Here is a 25,688-nt window from a genome sequence, read left to right as displayed (position 1 = left end):
CCCACGATGGCAGCCAGAGCCGGCCGAGTAGGAAGCGGCACCTCAGCGGGATCCATGGCCGGATCTTACTGTCAGGCTTAGAGGTTGTGGATCCTCTGAACCACTGCGGACAATGGCACAAGCCACTACCTGGGACCGGAGTCTAAGTGGCACCCGGTTTTCACCAGAGCCCGCCGCAAAGCGGGTTGGACTTGCTGCGGCGTGGTACCACCAGGTCGTTCCACAGGCGTGACTTGTCCGCAGTGGCAGCCAAGGTCGAGGTACAGAATCGGCAGGCAATCTCGTAGTCGGGGTCAGGCAGGAGGTCAGGACGGGCAGCACAGGTTCGTAGTCAGAGTCGTAGCAACAGGTCAGGACAGGCGGCAAAGGAGCGTAGTCAGAAACGGAACTGGGGTCACAACAGGAAATCTCAAGAACAGCACAAGGCATCAAAATACAGCTTTCTCTAGGGCGCAAGGCACAAAGATCCGGCAAGGGTAACAGGAAGAGGCAGGGTTAAATAATTAAAGGGAAAAGGCCAGCGCCAATTAGTGGCGCGCTGGCCCTTTAAATTTACAGAACTTGCCGCGCGCGTCCCCGACAGCTAGGCACAGCCGAAGGGGACGAGGAAGCTGCGGACGGAGCCGACGCCGGAGGGGCAGGAGCCGGGACCCGTGAGTAGCGCTGGCGGTGCGCTGGCGGGGGACCGAAGGCACGGGTGAGCCCGCGATCCGTGACGGGGATCGCGGGACCACCCGTGACAGTGATTAATCTGATGATTGGTCCAACGAGCGACACATTAATAGATCGCCCTGAGATTGTCACCAGATTGACCAAAGCTTCAGGACCTGCATCGGGCTCAGTGTCACTTCACCCGTTCGGGGTTGAGGAAATGGTCTCGTATATATAGAGCTCACAGAGAAGACCCCTGTAGAAGTCGTCTTGTCGTCTTATCTCAAAATGTACATCCTTTTGCATTGCAAAAAGTTAAATCTGCACCAAATCCGCAGGAAATCGCCCTCATGTTTTTGTTAATCACGGTGGTTGTTTATTATATCCGTAATACACATCGGCAGCTAAATCACATCCATTGTTTGTTATAACATTTCTAAAATGTTCTTCCAGATGAGTTCGTGCAATCACCGCTGAAGGTCCAGGACTCACGGCTAATGTTCCCAGGTCTTCTACACTAATGATAATTCATATCTTCATAGCAAATGGTGATTTCCATCAGTGACCCAGCAGGGATGGAGCAGGACAGAACCACGGCTGCCCGGATCCTGGACCTCACCCTAGAGATCATCTACTGGATAACTGGAGAGGTGAGAGTCTCCCAGGACACGGCTCTTATCTCTAGGAATACAACAGGGAAATGACTGGAGAGGTGAAGGATTCTTAGGATCTATGTAGTGATCAGTGTCTCCCCATACACAGGATTACACAGTAGTGAAGAAGTCGTCTGGTGAGTGTGTGACCCCCCAGAGCCCCATCACCCAGCCTCCACCTCATTCACTGATACATGAGCAGAAGATCCTAGAACTTACCTCCAGGATCACTGAGCTGCTGAGCGGAGAGGTGAGCGCTGCCGGGAATGCTGGGACATTATATAATAACACAAGGGAGGGGTCCGGGGGATGACTGTGTCATTGTGTGTGTCAGGTTCCTATAAGATGTCAGGATGTGGCTGTCTATTTCTCCATGGAGGAGTGGGAGTATGTAGAAGGACACAAGGACCTGTACAAGGAGGTCATGATGGAGGTCCACCAGCCCCTCACATCACCAGGTAAGAGGAGACCTTCCCTGATTGTAGAGGAGAGTCAGCCAGATTCCCCCATCATCTGCTCATCACATGTAGACAATGTATCAGTCACTGTGTTATTTCCTATAGATGGATCCAGTAGGAGAGATCCACCAGAGAGATGTCCCCGTCCTCCAGATTCCCAGGACTGGCCAGGAATAAAGCAGGAGGTCCCACCCGATCATCAGGTAGGAGAAGCTGAGATCGGTGACTCCTCTATAGACGGGTGTTATGAAACTTTCTACTAAATGTCTCCAGACGTGTGTAAGACCCTCTGCTACACTGTCTAATAATCTGCTATAGATAACTTTGTGTTGGTAAAGGCAGTTCTCAGCAGATACCGGCGCTGGTACCGGAGATCCACTGCTGCTCTGCCTTATCCTTGTAAGTGATGGAAAGCCCAGACTTATTACATGAAAGGCCGGATTTTATATGGAAGATTTTATAAGATGAAACCTTTATTCCTTAACTATGACATTATTACAGGAAAATCATAGCGGAACGAGAGATGGACCTGAACAATCCATATCGGAGTCATTGGAGGGTAAGAAACCTCATAAATAAATATGATAAAAATTATTTTTTTTTATTTAAATAAATATCCCTTGTTGAGGGCTTGGGTGTACTCGTTGATCGTCGATTAACAGTAACATGTCACCAGATTTTCACTAGTAAGCCTAATGACAAGTTCCCACTGCACTCGTGCCCATACTGCTTTTAGATAAAATTGCACAGTCCCTATCCTCAGAAAATTTACTTTATAAGCCACCCTGGCACCCTACCAGAAGCAGCAGTGAATCCAAAGGACAAGGTTTATTTGTACCAGTCAATGTATCTGTCAATTCATGTCATGCTGGCATGTCCCTCCTCCCTTAGGCAGTGGAGAGCTGAAGATGATGTCAGCCGAAGGGAGGGGGGGTGATGGACTTGCCACAGGACATGAGCTGAGAAATACAGTGATTGGCATAAATAACACACAGTGCACGGCAGGTACGCAGAGAGCTCAGGAGCAGTACGCAGCAGGGACAGCAGAGATCTCAGGAGCAGAGCACAGCAGAGACAGCAGAGAGCTCAGGAGCAGAGCACAGCAGGGACAGCAGAGAGCTCAGGAGCAGAGCACAGCAGAGCTTCTCTGCTGTTAGATCTGTGAATCTTTGGAATAGCTAAGCTCAGAAGCAGAGCACAGCAGGAACAGCAGAGAGCTCAGGAGCAGAGCAGGGACAGCAGAGAGCTCAGGAGCAGAGCACAGCAGGAACCACAGAGAGCTCAGGAGCAGAGCAGGGACAGCAGAGAGCTCAGGAGCAGAGCAGGGACAGCAGAGAGCTCAGGAGCAGAGCAGGGACAGCAGAGAGCTCAGGAGCAGAGTGCAGCAGAGACAGGAGAGAGCTCAGGAGCAGAGTGCAGCAGAGACAGCAGAGAGCTCAGGAGCAGAGTGCAGCAGAGACAGCAGAGAGCTCAGGAGCAGAGTGCAGCAGAGACAGCAGAGAGCTCAGGAGCAGAGTGCAGCAGAGACAGCAGAGAGCTCAGGAGCAGAGTGCAGCAGAGACAGCAGAGAGCTCAGGAGCAGAGCAGGGACAGCCGAGAGCTCAGGAGCAGAGTGCAGCAGGGACGGCAGAGAGCTCAGGAGCAGAGCACAGCAGAGACAGCAGAGAGCTCAGGAAGGACAGCAGAAACAGCAGAGAGCTCAGGAGTAGAGCACAGGAGAGCTTCTCTGTGAATCTTTGGAATAGCTAACATATTATAGTGACATATTATACTGTGTGTTCTCAGGAGATGTCAGTGAGGGATTCACTTCCCATTGTTATGGTCGTCCAATATAAAATATTTGTTTCTTTTTCTAGGTAAAAAAGAGGTGAAAAGAATTTCCCAGGAACAACATCTCCTCTTATCTCCGTGTCATGAAGATAATAACATCACACAAGATCATTCAGTATCTCCATCCTCTGACACCAGTGGTGACCAGGAACCTTCATCCAATCACTCACTGAGAGGGGAAATACTTCCAAATGGGGAACATATGGAAAAGGAATCAAATATTTCTTTGCACAACAAGGGTAAAGAGTCATGTTCACAATCCGAATACAGAAAATCTTTAATGCCAAAACATCAGAGAATTCACAAAGGAGAGAATTCATTTTCATGTCCTGAATGTGGGAAAATCTTCACTTGTAAATTTAATTTTATGGTACATCAGAGAACTCACACGGGGGAGAAGCCATTTTCATGTCCCGAATGTGGGAAAAGTTTCAGTCGAAAATCACATCTTGAAGGACATCTAAGAACTCACACAGAGGAGAAGCCATATTCATGCGCAGAATGTGGGAAAAGCTTTATTTCCAAATCTTCTTTTAAGGTTCATCAGAGAACACACACAGGGGAGAAACCATTCTCATGCCCTGAATGTGGAAAATGTTTTTTTCAGAAATTTCATCTTGAAGGTCATGTCAAAATTCACACAGGGGAGAAGCCATTTTCCTGCTCAGAATGTGGGAAATGCTTTACGTATAAATCTTCTGTTGAGAGACATCAGAAAATACACACAACTTTTCCTCCCAGAGGTCACGTACGGCTTCAAATAGAGGAAAAACCATTTACATGCTCAGAATGTGGGAAAAGCTTTACCAGTAAATCATATTTTCAGAAACACCAGAGAACTCACACGGGGGAGAAGCCATTTTCATGTCCTGAATGTGGAAAAAGTTTCAGTCAGAAATCGCATCTTCAAGGGCATTTAAGAATTCACACAGAGGAGAAACCATTTCCATGCACGGAATGTGGGAAAAGCTTTATTTCTAAATCTTCTTTTAAGAACCATCAGAGAACTCACACAGGGGAGAAGCCATTTTCATGCCCTGAATGTGGAAAAAGTTTTAGTCAGAAATATCATCTTGAGGGTCATGTGAAAATTCACACAGGGGAGAAGCCATTTTCATGTTCGGAATGTGGGAACAGTTTTATCCATAAAGCTACTCTTAAGAGACATCAGAGAACTCACACAGGGGAGAAGCCATATCCGTGTCCTGAATGTGGGAAGTGTTTTAGTCGGGCATCACATCTTAAAGAACATTTAATTTTTCACAGAGAAGAAAATCCATTTTCATGTCCCGAATGTGGGAAATGCTTTCGTCATAAATCAAATCTACTACGACACGTAAGACTCCATAAAGAGGGGGAAAAGTTTTTCTCAGAAATCGCATCTTCTGGAACATATCAGAACTCACACGGGGGAGCAGCCATTTTCTAGTTTGCAGTGTGGAGAATCTTATATCAAGAAATGGAGTCTTCTACAACATGAGAAAAGTCAGGCGCAAGAGTAGAAATGTTCATGCTCAACATGTTTTAATAAAAAAATAAAGTTTAATTCCGCAGCTGAAGACTGAGGAGAAGCCACTGACTAACGAAATGACGCCTCGTAGAACAGCTAATAATTCACACAGGGGAGAAATCAGGGGCATAACTACAGCTGTACAGTCATAACAGCTGCTATGGGGCCCGCAGTGTCAGGGGGCCCTGGTATCAGCCTGACAGAGTGACATTATATACATGTTATTCTGCATATTGTATATAACAGTGCACATCTTCCACAGTAACAGCCGAGCCGACAGCTAAGATAAGAAATGCTGGGGGAGGAATCTCCGATCTCTACTTCCTGTCGTCTACTATGTACACTCTGTATGTGTGTGTATATATGCTGTATGACTGTATACGGTGTATGTGTGTGTTTATGGTCTATATGTGTGTGTAAATGGTGTATGTATATATGCTGTATGACTGTATACGGTGTATGTATATATGCTGTATGACTGTATACGGTGTATGTGTGTGTATATATGCTGTATGACTGTATACGGTGTATGTGTGTGTATATATGCTGTATGACTGTATACGGTGTATGTATATATGCTGTATGACTGTATACGGTGTATGTGTGTGTATATATGCTGTATGACTGTATACGGTGTATGTGTGTGTTTGTATGGTCTATATGTGTGTGTAAATGGTGTGTGTATATATGCTGTATGTGTGTGTGCTGTGTATTTTCTGCATGTGTGTATATGTGATATGTATATACTATATGTGTGTCTATTTGATGAGTGTGTTTATATAAGTTTGTATATCTGTGCAGGCACACCCATGCCCCTCTCCATGGCGGCACTGCCCCGTCCCCTGGCCCGCACTCACCTCTCCACGCTCCTGCTCCCGTCCTGGCTGCGCACGATTGTTGCTGGCACTTCCAGGTTACCCATAAAGGCCGATGAATCCCATCATTCCCCGCCGGATTTTTGAGCTCATTAGCGATTAGAGAAAGCTTCCTGTCCCTGCGTTATTCCCTGTTCCTCGTGCCTGTTCCTGTTCCTCATTGATCTCCTGTTGTGACCTAGGAACTGTCCTCTGACCTCTGCCGCCTGCCCTAACTGCCTATCTGTGCCTGTCCTCGAGCCTGGTCTGTGATTCTGTACTTTGACCTTGGCTGCCACCGCAGTCTAGTCGCACCTGTGGAATGACCTGGTGGCAGCACACCGCAGAAAGACCATCCTGCTTTGCGGCAAGCTCTGGTGAAGAACAGGTGCCACTTAGATTCCAGTCCCAGGTGTCGGCCAGTACCATCCCCTGCGGTGATCCAGGGGGTTCACTGACCCCTGAGTCCTGACAGTAAGATCCGGCCATGGACCCAGCCAAGGTGCCACTTCCAATACTGGCTGGTCTTACCAGTGTTGTCGCCCAGCAGTCCCAGCAGATTGCTGCGCAAGGGGAGCTGCTTGGCTAAGTCACCGCCGCACTGCAACAGATCAGGCTCCAGCGACTACTCCAGTGTCAGTTCCTGCAACTTCTCCAGTCACACCGGCTTGTCTTCCGGCAGCAGAACCAAGGCTCATTCTCTCTATGCTTGACATGTATGATGGGGAACCCAATCTGTGCAGGGGCTTTATCACCCAGTGCTCCTTGCACATAGAACTCATGCCTTCCCAGTTTGTCACCGAATGCTCCAAGGTGGCATTCACTGTCAGTCTCCTCTCTGGGAAAGCCCTGGCCTGGGCTACTCCTCTATGGGACAAAGGTGATCTAGACATGGCCACCCATACCGCATTCCTGGCTGAATTCTGGTCCGTGTTCGAGGAACCCGCATGAGCCTCCTCAGCTGAAACTACGCTGCTGAACCTACACCAAGGGGACTCGTCCGTGGTTGAATATACTGTCAAGTTACGTACCCTGGTTTCCAAGCTCTCCAGGAATAACATGGCCCTGTCCACAAGATTTAAAAAAGGACTGATATCTCGGGTTAAAGGCGCATTGGCAGCCCATGATCTGCCAGCTACTTCGAGTGGCCTCATCACACTGGCCACTCGGATAGAGTTGCGTCAAGAGCATTTGCAAGCGTCTTCCTTGTCTGGCTCCTACCTTCCAAAGGCTGCTCCAGCCCAGTCTGCAGCGGGGCCTACCTCGGTCCAGGTCTCAAAGGCCTACTATACCTCCTCCTCCTCCCACCCCTCCTCCACCTCCTCCTCCTCCGAATTACCATCCGTGGCCATGGCGCCATCAGTCGGTAGCTCTAGGCACAGCAGCAGTGCCGTCGCTAAGCGACAGCAGGCGGTGTTCAAACTGCTGAGCCTAGGCGATAAAAGGCACACCGCCCAAGAGCTATTACAGGCCATTCCACATCAAACTTGTTAACTTTGTCGCCACCCTGCTTTGTAATCCACAAAATATACTGGAAAACTTTTATCATTTACCGATATTATTTCAGCGCTTCTTGCGCATCTGTTTACATTCCCCTCACCCGCCATATCCCAAACTTATAAGAACACTACTACACTTGATCTTATACAAAAGGTTCTTAGAAGTGCTGTTTGGGGAGTAGCCTAGAGACAGGGGCTTGGATTGGCGAAAGCTCGCCTGGAAGCGGAGCGCCAGCTCCATGCCAAGATCCAACTAACATAGTTTTAACTGCAGCACCTTTAATCTACTACTAGTTCACTGCCTCCATACATGGTCCCCTTATCAAACGAGCTGTGTCAGGCAGAATTTTGGGTTGTTTTCATGGCTTCCACAACAAACTTGTTAACTTTGTCGCCACCCTGCTGTGTAATCCACAAAATATACTGGCAAACTTTTATCATTTACCAATATTATTTCAGCGCTTCTTTCGCATCTGTTTACATTCCCCTCACCCGCCATATCCTAAACTTATAAGAACGCTACTACACTTGATCTTATACAAAAGGTTCTTAGAAGTGCTGTTTGGGGAGTAGCCTAGAGACAGGGGCTTGGATTGGCGAAAGCTCGCCTGGCAGCGGAGCGCCAGCTCCATGCCAAGATCCAACTAACATAGTTTTAACTGCAGCACCTTTAATCTACTACTAGTTCACTGCCTCCATACATGGTCCCCTTATCAAACGAGCTGTGTCAGGCAGAATTTTGGGTTGTTTTCATGGCTTCCATGTTAACTTTGTCGCCACCCTGCTGTGTAATCCACAAAATATACTGGCAAACTTTTATCATGTACCGATATTATTTGAGCGCTTCTTGCTCACCTCCTTTGGTTCCTCTCTGCCACCCATTGGTTTGAAGCCTGAGTCCATTTAGGGTATGTCGCCATGCCACTCTCTAGCCTGCTGCCGCTGCCTCTGCATGCCGTCCCCTATAGTGTCAGGGTCAATTATTGGATGTTTTAGATGCTATCTAGCTTCATTCTGTCACTCTGTCATGGCCATGCTGTTGCCCATAATTTCGGCATAATGGTGCGATTAAGCAGCCTCAGAGGCATCCATGCATGCTGCCCCTGCTGTTTCCTGTCCATTTCCGTGGTGTTTCCATCCTTTTCTGAGGTTCCCAGGTGTTTGGCCAAGCTTCCCTGTGCAGAGCCTTGGTCCCCTTGAAAAATGCTCGAGTCTCCCATTGACTTCAATGGGGCTCGTTATTCGAGACGAGCACTCGAGCATCGGGAAAAGTTTGTCTCGAATAACGAGTACCCGAGCATTTTAGTGCTCGCTCATCTCTAGTCCTGAACATGTTCAATATTAAACATACAGCGGGTCCCCACAGCCCCCTCCAAAGCATAGGCTTCAGGCAGATGCCCCAGGAATCGTGCAGCCAAAGTTTGGATTCCTGGTACAGGGGACCTGTGGGGAGAAGACAGAAGTGATACTGAAGCTCAAACAGATGCAGTGGGTGGGTCCCGGTGGTCATGTGACTGAACATGTGACTATTTGGATGCAGCAGTCCAGACCCAGCACATCCCAAAAAAGTGCTAAATGTTGCCCCTTTTCTATCCATAACTGAGGCTGCAGAGCAACTGGCGACTCCTGTGCAGTCACCACCGGTTACAATGGAAAAATTTAAGGAAAACTAAAAAAGTAAACAAAAAAAATAAAGCTCCCATTGGTCTTTTCTGACCTGTGAGGGACATAAAGTAAAAAATAATTAAAAAAAACCCCTAAAAATGTGTTTGACCCTCCACTCCCTCACGCCACCCTATACGAGACCCAGTTACTATTAAACAGACTTGTGATATATCAGAATTTGAGGCGAGTGATCTTTAGCCCCGATGATATTTAAATGGTGTTAGAGATGGGTGTTTGCTGCATTATGCAGCAAACACCCTGTGAGTTTGAAGAGGACTCAGTCCGTGAGCCTTATGTATACACCCCCGACCTCAACAGGAGGTTCAGGAATGTCTAAATGCGGGAAGGGGATAAATGGTATTCGGAAGGAGCCGGGCAGCCGGTGCAGTGACTGGCGCAGACTGGAGGCTTCCGTGTTGTGTCTGGACTGAAGGACGAGCCTGGCTGCTGCGTTCTTTAGGTCACAGTTTTAGGGCCCATTCAGACAGGCGTTTCTGAGGTTTGTCAGCTTTCGTTTATTGTGTATGGCATGTGGACCCATTGATCCGTTTTTTTTCCACGCATGTGCCAGCAGTGAGAAAACAGTAGCAGCGTGCAGTATCTTTTTCTCACCTGCAGACCACGGACCTCTTTAGAAGTCAATGGATCCGCAGAAAAAAACGGACGGCACACGGATTACATCCCTATGTGGTCCGTCTTTCTCAAATGTTGCTAGGCAGCCAACTGGACGGGGCAAAAAGTAGATTTTTTTTTGCGAATGTGAAAAAAAACAATACATACAGACTTAAAAAAACCAGATGCGGCTACAATACGGACATCACACGCATTTTTAGTGGATGCAAAGCGGACACGCCCGTCTGAATGAGCCCTAACTAAAACAGAGTAAAAATGTTTTACTTAAAGGGGTTCTCCAGTGACATACAAGTTACTCCCTATACACAGAATAGGGGCTAACTTGCTGATCGTGGGGGTCTCAGTGCAGATCACGAGAATGGGGGTCCTTTGTACCCCCATCATACATCCATATGCATTCGCTGGCTGCTCCGTTCATCTCTATGGCACTGACGGAGATAGCTCCATAGACTGCTCTATAGAGATGTATAGACTGCATGCATTCATCTAGAGTTACGACGGAGGTACAACGGACCCCACCAATCAGCAGGTTACCTGTATCACTGGAGAACCCCTTTAATAGCGGTTACATATGTGGAATATATTCTGAGTTATTTATTATACCATGGGTTCCAAAGAGAGGAACTTGAGGTGATTTCTATGAGGGATTCTAGGACTTTTGCAGGCAAATAGTTGACAGACATGAACCCCCCCGGCCAACGTATAGGCAGGCTGGTAGTTGCGAATAGCGCCCTCTCCAGGTAAGGAGCTGTCGGAGGGAGTCATGAACCCACTAGTAAGTTTCTAGCACTGGTAGATGATGAAATTACAGCTGTAGATTCTGCCTCGAAAGTCAATAGTTAAATGGGTGTAAGATGTTATCCAATTATGTGGCTGTATTGTAAACTGGAGTGTGATTGGAGAGAAGCTACCACCTGACCAGGGGGAGCACATGCTCTTCAGCGAGAGCAGAGAGACAGAACTGCTGTCTGAGTGAAGAGAGAGAGAGTGTGGAGCACACCTTCAGTGCGGAGTCCGTAGACTCTACTCCAGAGCTGCAGCTTCCACAGTTTGGACACAGCTCCATCTCAATTCTCCCAGCATCTACTACCAGGCTGTCGCTTTATTCCCTCTCCACGACCACTCCAGTACCAGAATCTGCTGTTTGACCGTTTAGGCCCGTTGCCTGGTACCTGTTCAATAAAGAACCGTGAGTTATTATGCACAACGTTGCCTTCATCTGATCCCTGGATACGGCTGTTACCACCACAGGCTCCCCATCCATCACCCATGGACCTATCTTACCGACACTCAGGGGTTGCCCTAGGGAGAACCAGTACATCAGCCTCTCCCTTCATATTTCTTGCACATACCACCTGCTGGAGAGCTGCCAGGCTGTGGGACAGCCCTCCGGTCCCCATACCAAGCACCGTGACACTAGCGTGCCTAGGCCGCAATCGCCTGCCACTCAGGTATTCTGGGCCCTGGCTGCCTCCAGGCCCCAAGAAAAGGCCAGGCCTCGGTGGGGGATGTTGCAGACAATTGTCATGTTTTTATGTTCATCCGTTGTAATTTGCTTTGTTGTTTTCTTGTATCTTACGGACGGTGAATCAGAAATGATAACTCTCTAACAGAAAATGTATGTTTTCTTTATCTAGGCAAAGATGAGATGATTAGACATGAGAAGAGTCACGAAGGAGAAAAAAAATTTTCATGCTCCGAATGTGAGAAAACATTTACAAAAAAAAGTTCTTTAAAGGTACATCAGAGAATCCACACGGGGGAGAAGCCATTTACATGTCCTGAATGTGGGAAATGTTTTTATCAGAAAGCGCATCTTGAAGGACATTTAAGAACTCACACAGAGGAGAAGCCATTTTCATGTACGGAATGTGGGAAGAGATTTACGTATAAAGCGTCTGTGGAGAGACATCAGTCAATACACACAAAGGAGAAGCCATATTCATGTCCCGAATGTGGGAAAAGTTTTGGTCTCAAATCGCATCTTGAGGGTCATCTACGGCTTCACAAAGAGAAAGATACATTTACTTGCTCGGATTGCGGGAAAAGCTTTACAAATGAATCTTTTTTTCAGAAACATCGGAGAACTCACACAGGGGAAAAGCCATTTTCATGTCCTGAGTGTGGAAAAGGTTTTAATCAGAGATATCACCTTGAGGGCCATGTCAAAATCCACACGGGAGAGAAACCATTTGTCTGCTCAGAATGTGGGGACAGTTTTATCTATAAATATTCACTTAAGAGGCATCAGAGAACTCACACAGGGGAGAAGCCATTTTCTTGTTCACAGTGTGGAGAATCTTATCTCAAGAAATGTAGTCTTCTAAAACATGAGAAAAGTCATGTGGGAGAGTAGAAATGTTCATGTTCAACATGTTTTCATAAAAAACAAAGTTTAGTCCTGAACCTGGAGACTCAGGAGAAGCCGAAATGACGTCTTGTAGAACAGCTAAGAATTCACACAGGGGCGGAGTCAGAAGCGTAACAACAGCAGTAACAAAAAAAAAAGTGGCGCCCCAAAATAAAACTATTTATGAACAGTTATAGTCAGTAAGTAGATCCTTTCTCCCTGCACAATTTATAGTTACACCCAGTAGTAGGTACGAAAATATGCAAGAACAAGCCGGTGTGTATAGGCGAGAAAAATACGCCGAAAAATGGACAAGAAACGATGACATACACCATTCATACTCAGGCGACACAATCCAAATTATGCGCATGCACGGTGGTGCAGAGATCTGCGCATGCGCAACAACGCGAGAGAGGCCGGTGCCAACCCCACACCGATTCGGAAGTATGCGCCTGCGCACTGATACATAAGGTACGCCGGTAAGTGAAACACATATTAGATGTGACAACACAGTAGTAGGTAAGTATCTGTAATACGGGGCTGTAGGAGAATGTTATAGGAGAGACAGACGATGGGGAGATGGATGATAGAAGATAAGTATGGAAGGTGATATAGAATTCTAGATGCAGAATTATATAGTAGATTATATATACAGTAGATAGATGGTATAAGAGATAGATGTCTATAGATAGACAAGCAGCTATATATATATATATAAATGGTCAGATTATAGGAGATGCATGATAAGCATCTACACCCAGACATTCAACCAATGGGGTATTTTTTATTGAAATTTTGTCACATTATTGACTGCATTGTCCCGGCTCTTCTGCTCTTTGTCCGGACACAGGCAACGTGACGCCATCCCATGCTGCTCGGGTCCTCCACAGTAATGTGCCACACAGATTGTGCTGCTCTGTACATGAATCATGTCTATATCTTAAAGATACAGGCGCAATTACCACCCGAATCGCACACATTACGGCCCCATATTTTGCCGCCCCCCTCAGGTCTTGGGTATCTTCCGCCTGAGTTGAAATTCTCATCTCGCCTCCTGGCAGATGTGGCCCTGTCTAGATAATCCTGGCAGGAAGAAGCGCTCACTAACTGTAAATAGGTGAACCTCTACGGTAATACTGACTGAACTCTCTTGACAGTGACATAGGTCAGACAGGATTAGACACAACAACGGTAACTGCAATTAAAATCTAACACTGAAGCCCCCCCCCCCCCAACATGTTTCGCCAATATTTCGTCTTCAACAGGGGTTTAGGGCTGTCCCCTTTGTCAAGTGCCTTGTGGACCGACTCAGGTTGTTACACATTACTCCTGTCCTCCCTATTGCCCTCCTTCCTGTATATTTGCCAACATGTGGAGATGGCGAATCATTTCTAATATTTACCACTCGATGGCACATAACCTCGTTGGTCGGTGATGCAGTATTAACAAAAATTATAGTTCAATACCAAAAAACATTCTAACTGGCATATTTACCGAATCATGTGATGTAAATCTTAATGACGCATGATACGTCACAACGCCCCCGTATCACACTGAACGTAATAATCACGTGATGTCTATGGTTTATGTAAATGTTAGTTCATGTGATGTTTAGCTATCCATCCGACTTCACGTCCAAAACGCATTGGAATTCAACGAGGATGAAATAAATATCACCTTGTATTGATCTTGACGTCTGGACTGAATAAGCCGAATCGTTTGTTGTTGGTTCTATTGGGGGGAAAAAAAACTCACGCGGAAAATCCACATAAAGAATCCACATAAAAAACACTAATAAGATAAATTTGCATGAAAAATGGATATAAAAAAACATGCGTATCGGATGCAGATTTTAATGTAGATTTTGGGTCTCTGCACATGGGCAGAATTTGTTCAAAATTTTTGGTGTAATTGGACCAAGAATTATCAATAAAGCTTCATTACAGACACCTTACAGCTGATCATTGCAGCCTGGGACTATAGTAACATCCAGAGAGGTCACCAGAGGTCACAGTGGGCAGAGGGGTCCGTCTGTAACTAGGGGTTGTCTGTAAGTCGGGTGTCCTTAAGTAGGGGACTGCCTGTATTTTTAAGCCAAAGCCAGAAATGGAACCTACTTATCCTGACCATGTGCAGAGCCTCAGGGTTTTATTCATCACCTCGGCAATGTTGAACTTGTTATGTCACCTTGATTATACCTTTTCCCCCCCACTCCCCCTCTTTTCTCGTTGCCCAAACATTGCCCAATCCCCCCCCCCCGCCCTTACCTTAGGCCACATAAATCAACACAGAACACTAATTAGCTGCATAATAAACACTATAATAAACTACATTATTATATTATATATTATAATCAGGTAGGAGGTCCTTGGAGCTACAAAAAACTCCACCACAGGTTCAAAGGGACCAAATTGCCAAATAACCTTGTAGATGTCTCTATATATATCGCCCTACTCCCTGGGACGCCACCCAGCAGGAGTACAAAACCACCAAACAGCCTTTAATCACTGCACCACCAACTCAAAGGACCCCCTATTCCACCACCGTGTGCCTACCTGACACCTTATTCAGGCGAGCCCCCTGCCCCCTTGTATATACCCAGTAGCCCTTTAGTATATAGCCAGTATTAGTATATATACAGTGCCCCTCCCCCCTTGTATATACCCAGTAGCCCTCTAGTGTATAGCCAGTATTAGTATATATACAGTGCCCCTCCCCCCTTGTATATAGCCAGCAGCCCCCTATGCCCAGCCTATGAAAAAATAAAACTCTGTACTCACCTTTCAGACACCCCCTGCAGGTCGTTTTCTATCTCCAGCTTCTGCTCCGGATCCCCGTGCTGCTGCCGTCACACACACTATGATGTCGGCAAGCAGCTGAAGTCGTGGTGTGTGCGACACTCAGGGACCTGAAGACGGACCCGGAGCTTCAGAAGACACAACCGGACTTGCGGTGGCATTGGAAAGGTGAGTACAGTTTTTTTTTCATAGACTCGAGTATAAGCCAAGAAAGGGTTTTTTTGTGCTGAAAAACTCTGCTTATACTTGAGTATATACGGTGAGGAAGAGCTCGGACCGATCTCTAAACCCGTTTTACTGGCTTTTCTATCTGTTCTATGTGAGTAATAAAAAGAAGATATTTTTGGAATTTCACTGCATTTGTAATTTTTTTCCAGCTTTCCAGAACAGGACATGGAATATAAATGACTCTAGAAAGTCTGAATTGTTCCATAGAAAACAAGCCCTCATACAGCGCTGTCACAAAAAAATAAAAAAAAAACCAGTTCAGGCTTTTGGGAGAAGAAAAGTGAAAACGGGAAAGAACACGATCGCCTGGAAGGGGTTAATTGAGAATTTGATAAATCTCCTCACAATCAGGAGAAGGATAATCAGTCGGGTCACTGCGGCTTCGCTACAGGACCTGTGATGATGTCATGGTCATGTGATCGAGCGTGTCATGATCACATGACTGTGACCTCACTGCAGGTCCTGTAGACTCTAGGAGGTCCTGCGCAGGTCAGTGATTGCTTGTGATGTGAGTGACTTTGGCTTATTGTACATGACGTTTGTAATTATACGGGATGAAAACACAAGTCTGAGACCCTCTGTGTGCGTCGTGTGTGTTCTGTGTGGATGAGCTCCGCCCATTTGCCGATCACCATGGAAAATGACTCCTCGGGCGGTCCTCGCATACATTGGGGTGGGGAGCGGTGGAATTCACAGCCGTGTGCACGAGCCCATAGAATCTAATGAGTCGTAGCTGTAGAATATATAAGAACACGTCCTCAGTTTCTCGTCGTGCGCAGGCGCCTGAGGCAGTTTTCCGACTCATCCGTAAAAGGGGCGTGGCCTGTGCGGCGGAAAATTCACTATTGTGGGGCAGCAAACTAGAGCAACTAAGGCTCCATAGACATGTCCCGATGTGGTGGCCAAGAGCTAACGACGGCCAAGGAGGTGCACAATGCACGGGCGCGTGGAGCGGCCAGGCTGCAACAGATAGGGCTGCTCCTATTCCTGCCCGAATTTACGCATGGCCACTCAGCTACCTGTGCAGAGAAGCAGCGCTCACCCTGCTGTCTCCACCAGGGGGTTACGTCTTAGGGAAGCGCGCCTGCGTGGTGTGCGAGGAGCCTAACAGAGGATGTAATGTACGACTCACCGGGCTTAATCATCCAGGATCGGACACACGGGAGGAAATACTGGAGGAATTTGCACCTGTGCGCAATAATTATTGAAGGGTTTTCACCATTCTTAGGCTAAATTCACACCAACGTGTGCGCACCGTACCGTAGCATGCGGGGACACGCAGGTGCTGGGGAGAGCAGGAGGGGATGAGCGCCGCTCACCCGCGCCCCTCTCCATAGAGAGACATGGGGCACGGCGTCGTATTCCGGGGAAAGATAGGACATTTCCCATCTTTCTCCCGGCTACAGGACTGTACGGTGCCGCACGTGTGCTGCATCGTTCCGCTCCCATACGGTGCCGTACACCCATTGCCATCTACGGTGTATATACGTCCCCCATACGGCAGTGTGAATGTAGCCTTAGGCAGTTTTCTGACATGTCCGAAAAATAGATGTCCACAGTAAAAAAAAAAGGGGATGTGGCCCTGCAGAAAGTAACCGGTGCGCCAGAAAATTCACTATTGTGGTGCAGCAAACTAGATCAACTAATGGGAGGTCCAGGGGCTGATTCACATTGGGGTTTTTTTTTCACATCAGTGATCTCCATGGACGCCATACACAGCCATTGATTTCTATGGCTGTTTTCACATTGGCTTGTATTTTTCACTGATCCGTTGTCCATGAAAAATTTATGAAAATTGGCCTATTTTGGCAGTAGAAGTCTATGGGTCTGCAAAAAAAAAAACTGATGTAACATCTGGTTTTTTTTCACTGATGAGGCTGAAAAACCTCAGTTTTTTTTGTGGACACGGAGACAAAACGGAAGAAAAATGGATGAAAAACTGAGGCACAACAAGAGATAAAACGCATCGGATGTGCCACTGAAGCGGAGCACCAACGCCAATGTGAGAGAGCCCTAACACTGCACCAGATGAATCATCCAGCATCAGACACTGTGATTAATCTGATGATTGGTCCAACGAGCGACACATTAATAGATCGCCCTGAGATTGTCACCAGATTGACCAAAGCTTCAGGACCTGCATCGGGCTCAGTGTCACTTCACCCATTCGCGGTTGAGGAAATGGTCTCGTATATATAGAGCTCACAGAGAAGACCCCTGTAGAAGTCGTCTTGTCGTCTTATCTCAAAATTTACATCCTTTTGCATTGCAAAAAGTTAAATCTGCACCAAATCCGCAGGAAATCGCCCTCATGTTTTTGTTAATCACGGTGGTTGTTTATTATATCCGTAATACACATCGGCAGCTAAATCACATCCATTGTTTGTTATAACATTTCTAAAATGTTCTTCCAGATGAGTTCGTGCAATCACCGCTGAAGGTCCAGGACTCACGGCTAATGTTCCCAGGTCTTCTACACTAATGATCATTCATATTTTCATAGCAAATGGTGATTTCCATCAGCGACCCAGCAGGGATGGAGCAGGACAGAACCATGGCTGCCCGGATCCTGGACCTCACCCTAGAGATCATCTACTGGATAACTGGAGAGGTGAGAGTCTCCCAGGACACGGCTCTTATCTCTAGGAATACAACAGGGAAATGACTGGAGAGGTGAAGGATTCTTAGGATCTATGTAGTGATCAGTGTCTCCCCATACACAGGATTACACAGTAGTGAAGAAGTCGTCTGGTGAGTGTGTGACCCCCCGTGTATCAGGAGGATCCAGGACCCAGAGCCCCATCACCCAGCCTCCACCTCATTCACTGATACATGAGCAGAAGATCCTAGAACTTACCTCCAGGATCACTGAGCTGCTGAGCGGAGAGGTGAGCGCTGCCGGGAATGCTGGGACATTATATAATAACACAAGGGAGGGGTCTGGGTGATGACTGTGTCATTGTGTGTGTCAGGTTCCTATAAGATGTCAGGATGTGGCTGTCTATTTCTCCATGGAGGAGTGGGAGTATGTAGAAGGACACAAGGACCTGTACAAGGAGGTCATGATGGAGGACCACCAGCCCCTCACATCACCAGGTAAGAGGAGACCTTCCCTGATTGTAGAGGAGAGTCAGCGAGATTCCCCCATCATCTGCTCATCACATGTAGACAATGTATCAGTCACTGTGTTATTTCCTATAGATGGATCCAGTAGGAGAGATCCACCAGAGAGATGTCCCCGTCCTCCAGATTCCCAGGACTGGCCAGGAATAAAGCAGGAGGTCCCACCCCATCATCAGGTAGGAGATGCTGAGATCTGTGACTCCTCTATAGACGGGTGTAATGAAACTTTCTACTAAATGTGTCCAGACGTGTGTAAGACCCTCTGCTACACTGTGTAATAATCTGCTATAGATAACTTTGTGTTGGTAAAGGCAGTTCTCAGCAGATACCGGCGCTGGTACCGGAGAACCACTGCTGCTCTGCCTTATCCTTGTAAGTGATGGAAAGCCCAGACATATTACATGAAAGGCTGGATTTTATATGGAAGATTTTATAAGATACAACCTTTATTCCTTAACTATGACATTATTACAGGAAAATCATAGCGGAACGAGAGAAGGACCTGAACAATCCATATCGGAGTCATTGGAGGGTAAGAAACCTCATAAATAATAATGATAAAAATTATTTTTTTTCATTTAAATAAATATCCCTTGTTGAGGGCTTGGGTGTACTCGTTGATCATCGATTAACGGTAACATGTCACCAGATTTTCACTAGTAAGCCTAATGACAAGTTCCCACTGCACTCGTGCCCATACTGCTTTTAGATAAAATTGCACAGTCCCTATCCTCAGAAAATTTACTTTATAAGCCACCCTGGCACCCTACCGGAAGGAGCAGTGAGTCCCAAGGACAAGGTTTATTTGTACCAGTTAATGTATCTGTCAGTTCATGTCATGCTGGCATGTCCCTCCTCCCTTAGGCAGTGGAGAGCTGAAGATGATGTCAGCCGAAGGGAGGGGGGGTGATGGACTTGCCACAGGACATGAGCTGAGAAATACAGTGATTGGCATAAATAACACACAGCGCACGGCAGGTACGCAGAGAGCTCAGGAGCAGTACGCAGCAGGGACAGCAGAGAGCTCAGGAGCAGAGCAGGGACAGCAGAGAGCTCAGGAGCAGAGCAGGGACAGCAGAGAGCTCAGGAGCAGAGCAGGGACAGCAGAGAGCTCAGGAGAAGAGCAGGGACAGCAGAGAGCTCAGGAGCAGAGCACAGCAGGGACAGGAGAGAGCTCGGGAGCAGAGCACAGCAGGGACAGGAGAGAGCTCGGGAGCAGAGCACAGCAGGGACAGCAGAGAGCTCAGGAGCAGAGCAGGGACAGCAGAGAGCTCAGGAGCAGAGTGCAGCAGGGACAATAGAGAGCTCAGGAGCAGACCACAGCAGGAACAGCAGAGAGCTCAGGAGCAGAGCAGGGATAGCAGAGAGCTCAGGAGCAGAGCACAGCAGGGACAGCATAGAGCTCAGGAGCAGAGCACAGAAGGGACAGCAGAGAGCTCAGGAGCAGAGCACAGCAGGGACAGCAGAGAGCTCAGGAGCAGAGCACAGCAGGGACAGCAGAGAGCTCAGGAGCAGAGCACAGCAGGGACAGCAGAGAGCTCAGGAGCAGAGCACAGCAGGGACAGCAGAGAGCTCAGGAGCAGAGCACAGCAGGGACAGCAGAGAGCTCAGGAGCAGAGCACAGCAGGGACAGCAGAGAACTCGGGAGCCGAGCGCAGCAGAGCTGCTCTTCTGTTAGATCTGTGAATCTTTGGAATAGCTAAGCTCAGAAGCAGAGCAGGGACAGCAGAGAGCTCAGGAGCAGAGCAGGGACAGCAGAGAGCTCAGGAGCAGAGTGCAGCAGGGATGGCAGAGAGCTCAGGAGCAGAGCACAGCAGAGACAGCAGAGAGCTCAGGAGCAGAGCACAACAGGGACAGCAGAGAGCTCAGGAGTAGAGCACAGCAGGGACAGCAGAGAGCTCAGGAGCAGAGCACAACAGGGACAGCAGAGAGCTCAGGAGTAGAGCACAGCAGGGACAGCAGAGAGCTCAGGAGCAGAGCACAGCAGGGACAGCAGAGAGCTCAGGAGCAGAGCAGGGACAGCAGAGAGCTCAGGAGCAGAGTGCAGCAGGGATGGCAGAGAGCTCAGGAGCAGAGCACAGCAGAGACAGCAGAGAGCTCAGGAGCAGAGCACAACAGGGACAGCAGAGAGCTCAGGAGTAGAGCACAGCAGGGACAGCAGAGAGCTCAGGAGCAGAGCACAACAGGGACAGCAGAGAGCTCAGGAGTAGAGCACAGCAGGGACAGCAGAGAGCTCAGGAGCAGAGCACAGCAGGGACAGCAGAGAGCTCAGGAGCAGAGCAGGGACAGCAGAGAGCTCAGGAGCAGAGCAGGGACAGCAGAGAGCTCAGGAGCAGAGTGCAGCAGGGATGGCAGAGAGCTCAGGAGCAGAGCACAGCAGAGACAGCAGAGAGCTCAGGAGCAGAGCACAACAGGGACAGCAGAGAGCTCAGGAGTAGAGCACAGCAGGGACAGCAGAGAGCTCAGGAGCAGAGCACAACAGGGACAGCAGAGAGCTCAGGAGTAGAGCACAGGAGAGCTTCTCTGTGAATCTTTGGAATAGCTAACATATTATAGTGACTATTATACTGTGTATCCCCGGAGATGTCAGTGAGGGATTCACTTCCCATTGTTATGGTCGTCCAATATAAAATATTTGTTTCTTTTTCTAGGTAAAAAAGAGGTGAAAAGAATTTCCCAGGAACAACATCTCCTCTTATCCCCGTGTCATGAAGATAATAACATCACACAAGATCATTCAGTATCTCCTAATGTCCCCTCCGTCCCTCACAGCAGAGATCCATCCACTGACACCACCGGTGACCAGGAGCCTTCATCCAGTCACTCACTGAGTGGGGAAATACTTCCAAATGGGGAACATATGGAAAAGGAATCGAATATTTCTTTGCACAACAAGGGTAAAGAGTCATGTTCACAATCCGAATACAGAAAATCTTTAATGACAAAACATCAGAGAATTCACAAAGGAGAGAATTCATTTTCATGCTCAGAATGTGGGAAAAGCTTTACCAGTAAATCATATTTTCAGAAACACCAGAGAACTCACACGGGGGAGAAGCCATTTTCATGTCCTGAATGTGGAAAAAGTTTCAGTCAGAAATCGCATCTTCAAGGGCATTTAAGAATTCACACAGAGGAGAAACCATTTTCATGCACGGAATGTGGGAAAAGCTTTATTTCTAAATCTTCTTTTAAGAGCCATCAGAGAACTCACACAGGGGAGAAGCCATTTTCATGCCCTGAATGCGGAAAAAGTTTTAGTCAGAAATATCATCTTGAGGGTCATGTGAAAATTCACACCGGGGAGAAGCCATTTATATGCTCAGAATGTGGGAACAGTTTTATCTATAAAGCTACTCTTAAGAGACATCAGAGAACTCACACAGGGGAGAAGCCATATCCGTGTCCTGAATGTGGGAAGTGTTTTAGTCGGGCATCACATCTTAAAGAACATATAATTTTCCACAGAGAAGAAAATCCATTTTCATGTCCCGAATGTGGGAAATGCTTTAGTCATAAATCAAATCTACTACGACACGTAAGACTCCATAAAGAGGGGAAAAAGTTTTCATGCTCAGAGAAATCACATCTTCTGGAACATATCAGAACTCACACGGGGGAGAAGCCATTTTCTAGTTTGCAGTGTGGAGAATCTTCTCTCAAGAAATGGAGTCTTCTACAACATGAGAAAAGTCAGGCGCAAGAGTAGAAATGTTCATGCTCAACATGTTTTAATAAAAAAATAAAGTTTAATTCTGCACCTGAAAACTGAGGAAAGGCCACTGACTAACGAAATGACGCCTCGTAGAACAGCTAAGAATTCACACAGGGGAGAAATCAGGGGCGTAACTACAGCTGTAAGAGCCATACTAGCTGCTATGGGGCCCGCAGTGTCAGGGGGCCCTAGTATCAGCCTGACAGAGTGACATTATATACATGTTATACTGCATATTGTATATAACAGTGCACATCTTCCACAGTAACAGCCGAGCCGACAGCTAAGATAAGAAATGCTGGGGGAGGAATCTCCGATCTCTACTTCCTGTCGTCTACTATGTACACTCTGTATGTGTGTGTATATATGCTGTATGACTGTATACGGTGTATGTGTATGTATATATGCTGTATGACTGTATACGGTGTATGTGTGTGTTTATGGTCTATATGTGTGTGTAAATGGTGTGTGTATATATGCTGCATGTGTGTGTGCTGTGTATTTTCTGCATGTGTGTATATATGATATGTATATACTATATGTGTGTCTATTTGATGGGTGTGTTTATATAAGTTTGTATATCTGTGCAGGCATCGCAGGCACACCCATGCCGTCTCCATGGCGGCACTGCCCCGTCCCCTGGCCCGCACTCACCTCTCCACGCTCCTGCTCCCGTCCTGGCTGCGCGCGATTGTCGCTGGCACTTCCAGGTTACCCATAAAGGCCGATGAATCCCATCATTCCCCGCCGGATTTTTGAGCTCATTAGCGATTAGAGAAAGCTTCCTGTCCCTGCGTTATTCCCTGTTCCTCGTTGATCTCCTGTTGTGACCTAGGAACTGTCCTCTGCCGCCTGCCCTAACTGCCTACCTGTGCCTGTCCTCAAGCCTAGTCTGTGATTCTGTACTTCGACCTTGGCACACCGCAGTCTAGTCGCACCTGTGGAACGACCTGGTGGCAGCACACCGCAGAAAGACCATCCTGCTTTGCGGCAAGCTCTGGTGAAGAACAGGTGCCACTTAGATTCCGATCCCAGGTGTCGGCCAGTACCATCCCCTGCGGTGATCCAGGGGGTTCACTGACCCCGAGTCCTGACAGTAAGATCCGGCCATGGACCCAGCCAAGGTGCCACTTCCAATACTGGCTGGTCTTACCAGTGTTGTCGCCCAGCAGTCCCAGCAGATTGCTGCGCAAGGGGAGCTGCTTGGCTAAGTCACCACCGCACTGCAACAGATCAGGTTCCAGCGACTACTCCAGTGTCAGTTCCTGCAACTTCTCCAGTCACACCGGCTTGTCTTCCGGCAGCAGAACCAAGGCTCATTCTCTCTATGCCTGACATGTATGATGGGGAACCCAATCTGTGCAGGGGCTTTATCACCCAGTGCTCCTTGCACATAGAACTCATGCCTTCCCAGTTTGTCACCGAATGCTCCAAGGTGGCATTCATTGTCAGTCTCCTCTCTGGGAAAGCCCTGGCCTGGGCTACTCCTCTATGGGACAAAGGTGATCTAGTCATGGCCACCCATACCGCATTCCTGGCTGAATTCTGGTCCGTGTTCGAGGAACCCGCATGAGCCTCCTCAGCTGAAACTACGCTGCTGAACCTACACCAAGGGGACTCGTCCGTGGTTGAATATACTGTCAAGTTACGTACCCTGGTTTCCGAGCTCTCCAGGAATAACATGGCCCTGTCCACAAGATTTAAAAAAGGACTGATATCTCGGGTTAAAGGCGCATTGGCAGCCCATGATCTGCCAGCTACTTCGAGTGGCCTCATCACACTGGCCACTCGGATAGAGTTGTGTCAAGTGCATTTGCAAGCGTCTTCCTTGTCTGGCTCCTACCTTCCAAAGGCTGCTCCAGCCCAGTCTGCAGAGGAGTCTATGCAAGTGGACAAAGGCCGTCTCTCCGCCAAGGAACATTCCAGACGTTGCCGGGAGAATCTCTGCTTATACTGTGCCAGTCCAAAGCACTTCATTGGGGCTTGTTCGGTCCGTCCCCAGCGTCCGGGAAATGCCAGGTTCTTGGGGGAAGCGTCCCTAGGTGTGAATACAGCTTCTCTACGCCAGACAGTTCCTGTACTCCTCAGTGTCGGTACCCTCACTTCTATTCAAGTCTCAGCTTTCTTGGACTCCGGTCCGGTACCACACTGAGTCTGTCTCTCATAAAAAAAACTCTCCTTCTATGTGCTGCCATGCTCACCTCATCTCTTCTCTTCCGTGGCTTCAACTCCATGCTCCGGTTCTCCACTGGAAGACTGGGGAGATCTTGGATTGGGGTCCAGAATGTCAGTCCCGCTGTATGGTGGTCCCTCTTGACCATGATTAAGAACGGATACACGTTGGTGGAAGCAAGGAATTACACTGTGGATGTAAAAAATGAACTTAATAAACTTTGAATACGCTTTGGAAGCTGGCTTCACTATCGGTTTATTTTTATATTGCTTTGCTTTCTCAAACAAGGTGAGTTCCATGCATAAGAAAGGCTGGAGGTGAGCTGAAATCCTTTATTTCATATGGTTGTCCCTCTACCTGTGTGACTTCCCCTGTGACTTCCAAGTCCCTGGAGAGGCTACCAATGTGTTACCAGGACTATGCTGAGGTTTTTCCCAAAAAGTATAGCCCGCTCTTAGTTCCAGAGACTGCTGCCATGTCTGAGTACGTTAAAGAGAAAGGCTTCATACACAAGTCCTCCTCTCTTGCTGGCGCAGGTTTCTTTTCATGACCAAAAAGGACGGCTCCCTCCATCCTTGTATTGATTACCACAGGCAGAATAAGGTCATGGTTAAAAACCGCTATCCCCTGCCATTGATTACAGAGCTCTTCGACCGTCTGCGCATTTCCAACGTGCTCTCCAAGCTGGACCTTCGTGGGGCCTACAACCTCGTCCGGATCCGCATGGGAGACGAATGGAAGATGGCGTTTAACACCTGTGATGGACATTTTGAATACTTAATGATGCCATTCAGACTCTGTAATGCTCCTGCTGTCTTCCAGGAGTTTGTGGATGACATTTTCAGGGATCTTCTGTATACGTGTGTCATGGTCTGCCTATACAACATCTTGGTGTATTCTGCAGACCTCGAGACCCATCAGTCACATGTACGTCAAGTTCTTGGCCAGCTATGGGCTAATCTCGAGGTGGATGCATCCTCCGTAAGAGCTGGAGCTGTGCTCACCCAGAAAGGGCCTAAGGTCCAAACTCTCACGTGCAGCTTCTTTTCCAGGACTTTTTCTCCCACAGAGAGATATTATTCTATTGGTGACAAAGAACTGTTCGCCATCAAACTTGCTCTGGAGGAGTAGCGGTATCTACTGGAAGGAGCTCTACATCCCGTTTGTGTGTACACCAACCTCAAGAACCTTCTATACCTCCAGACAACCCAGCGTCTAAATCCCTGGCAAGTCCATTGGTCGTTGTTCTCACACTTCAACCTGCTGATCCATTTCTGTCCTGCGGAGAAGAATGTGAAGGCTGATGCCCTGTCCCGTGCTTTGGATGTTGTTGGAGAAGAGCCGGTCCCTCGGCATATCATTTCTCCTTACCAGCTTGTTGTTGCAGCTCTGGTGGATCTTCAGCAGCTACGTCCCGGCAAAACGTATATTAGACCTGCCCCTCGTTTTTGAGGTCCTGCACCAAAGCCTCTACTGCAGGGACATCGGAGGGAGAGGGCAGCGGAAGAGGGGGGCGAGGAATTTGTCTGTAGACAATAAAGAACGCAA

At 47.8% G+C, this 25,688-nt stretch overlaps 1 protein-coding gene and 1 pseudogene across 2 annotated transcripts in view; one reads left to right on the top strand and one right to left on the bottom strand.

The window, feature by feature from the left end:
* LOC140120870 (uncharacterized) overlaps positions 1-25,688 on the bottom strand; it is a 326,412-nt gene that overhangs the window by 145,100 nt on the left and 155,624 nt on the right. The gene's annotated exons all lie outside the window — the stretch shown is intronic.
* Positions 663-22,209, top strand: LOC140120766 (uncharacterized; annotated as a pseudogene).

This window comes from Engystomops pustulosus, chromosome 3 (genome assembly GCF_040894005.1).
Source record: "Engystomops pustulosus chromosome 3, aEngPut4.maternal, whole genome shotgun sequence".
NCBI classification, from domain to species: domain Eukaryota; kingdom Metazoa; phylum Chordata; class Amphibia; order Anura; family Leptodactylidae; genus Engystomops; species Engystomops pustulosus.
The sequence above is the reverse complement of the archived record's forward strand: the minus strand, read 5'-3'. Positions and strand labels throughout refer to the sequence as shown.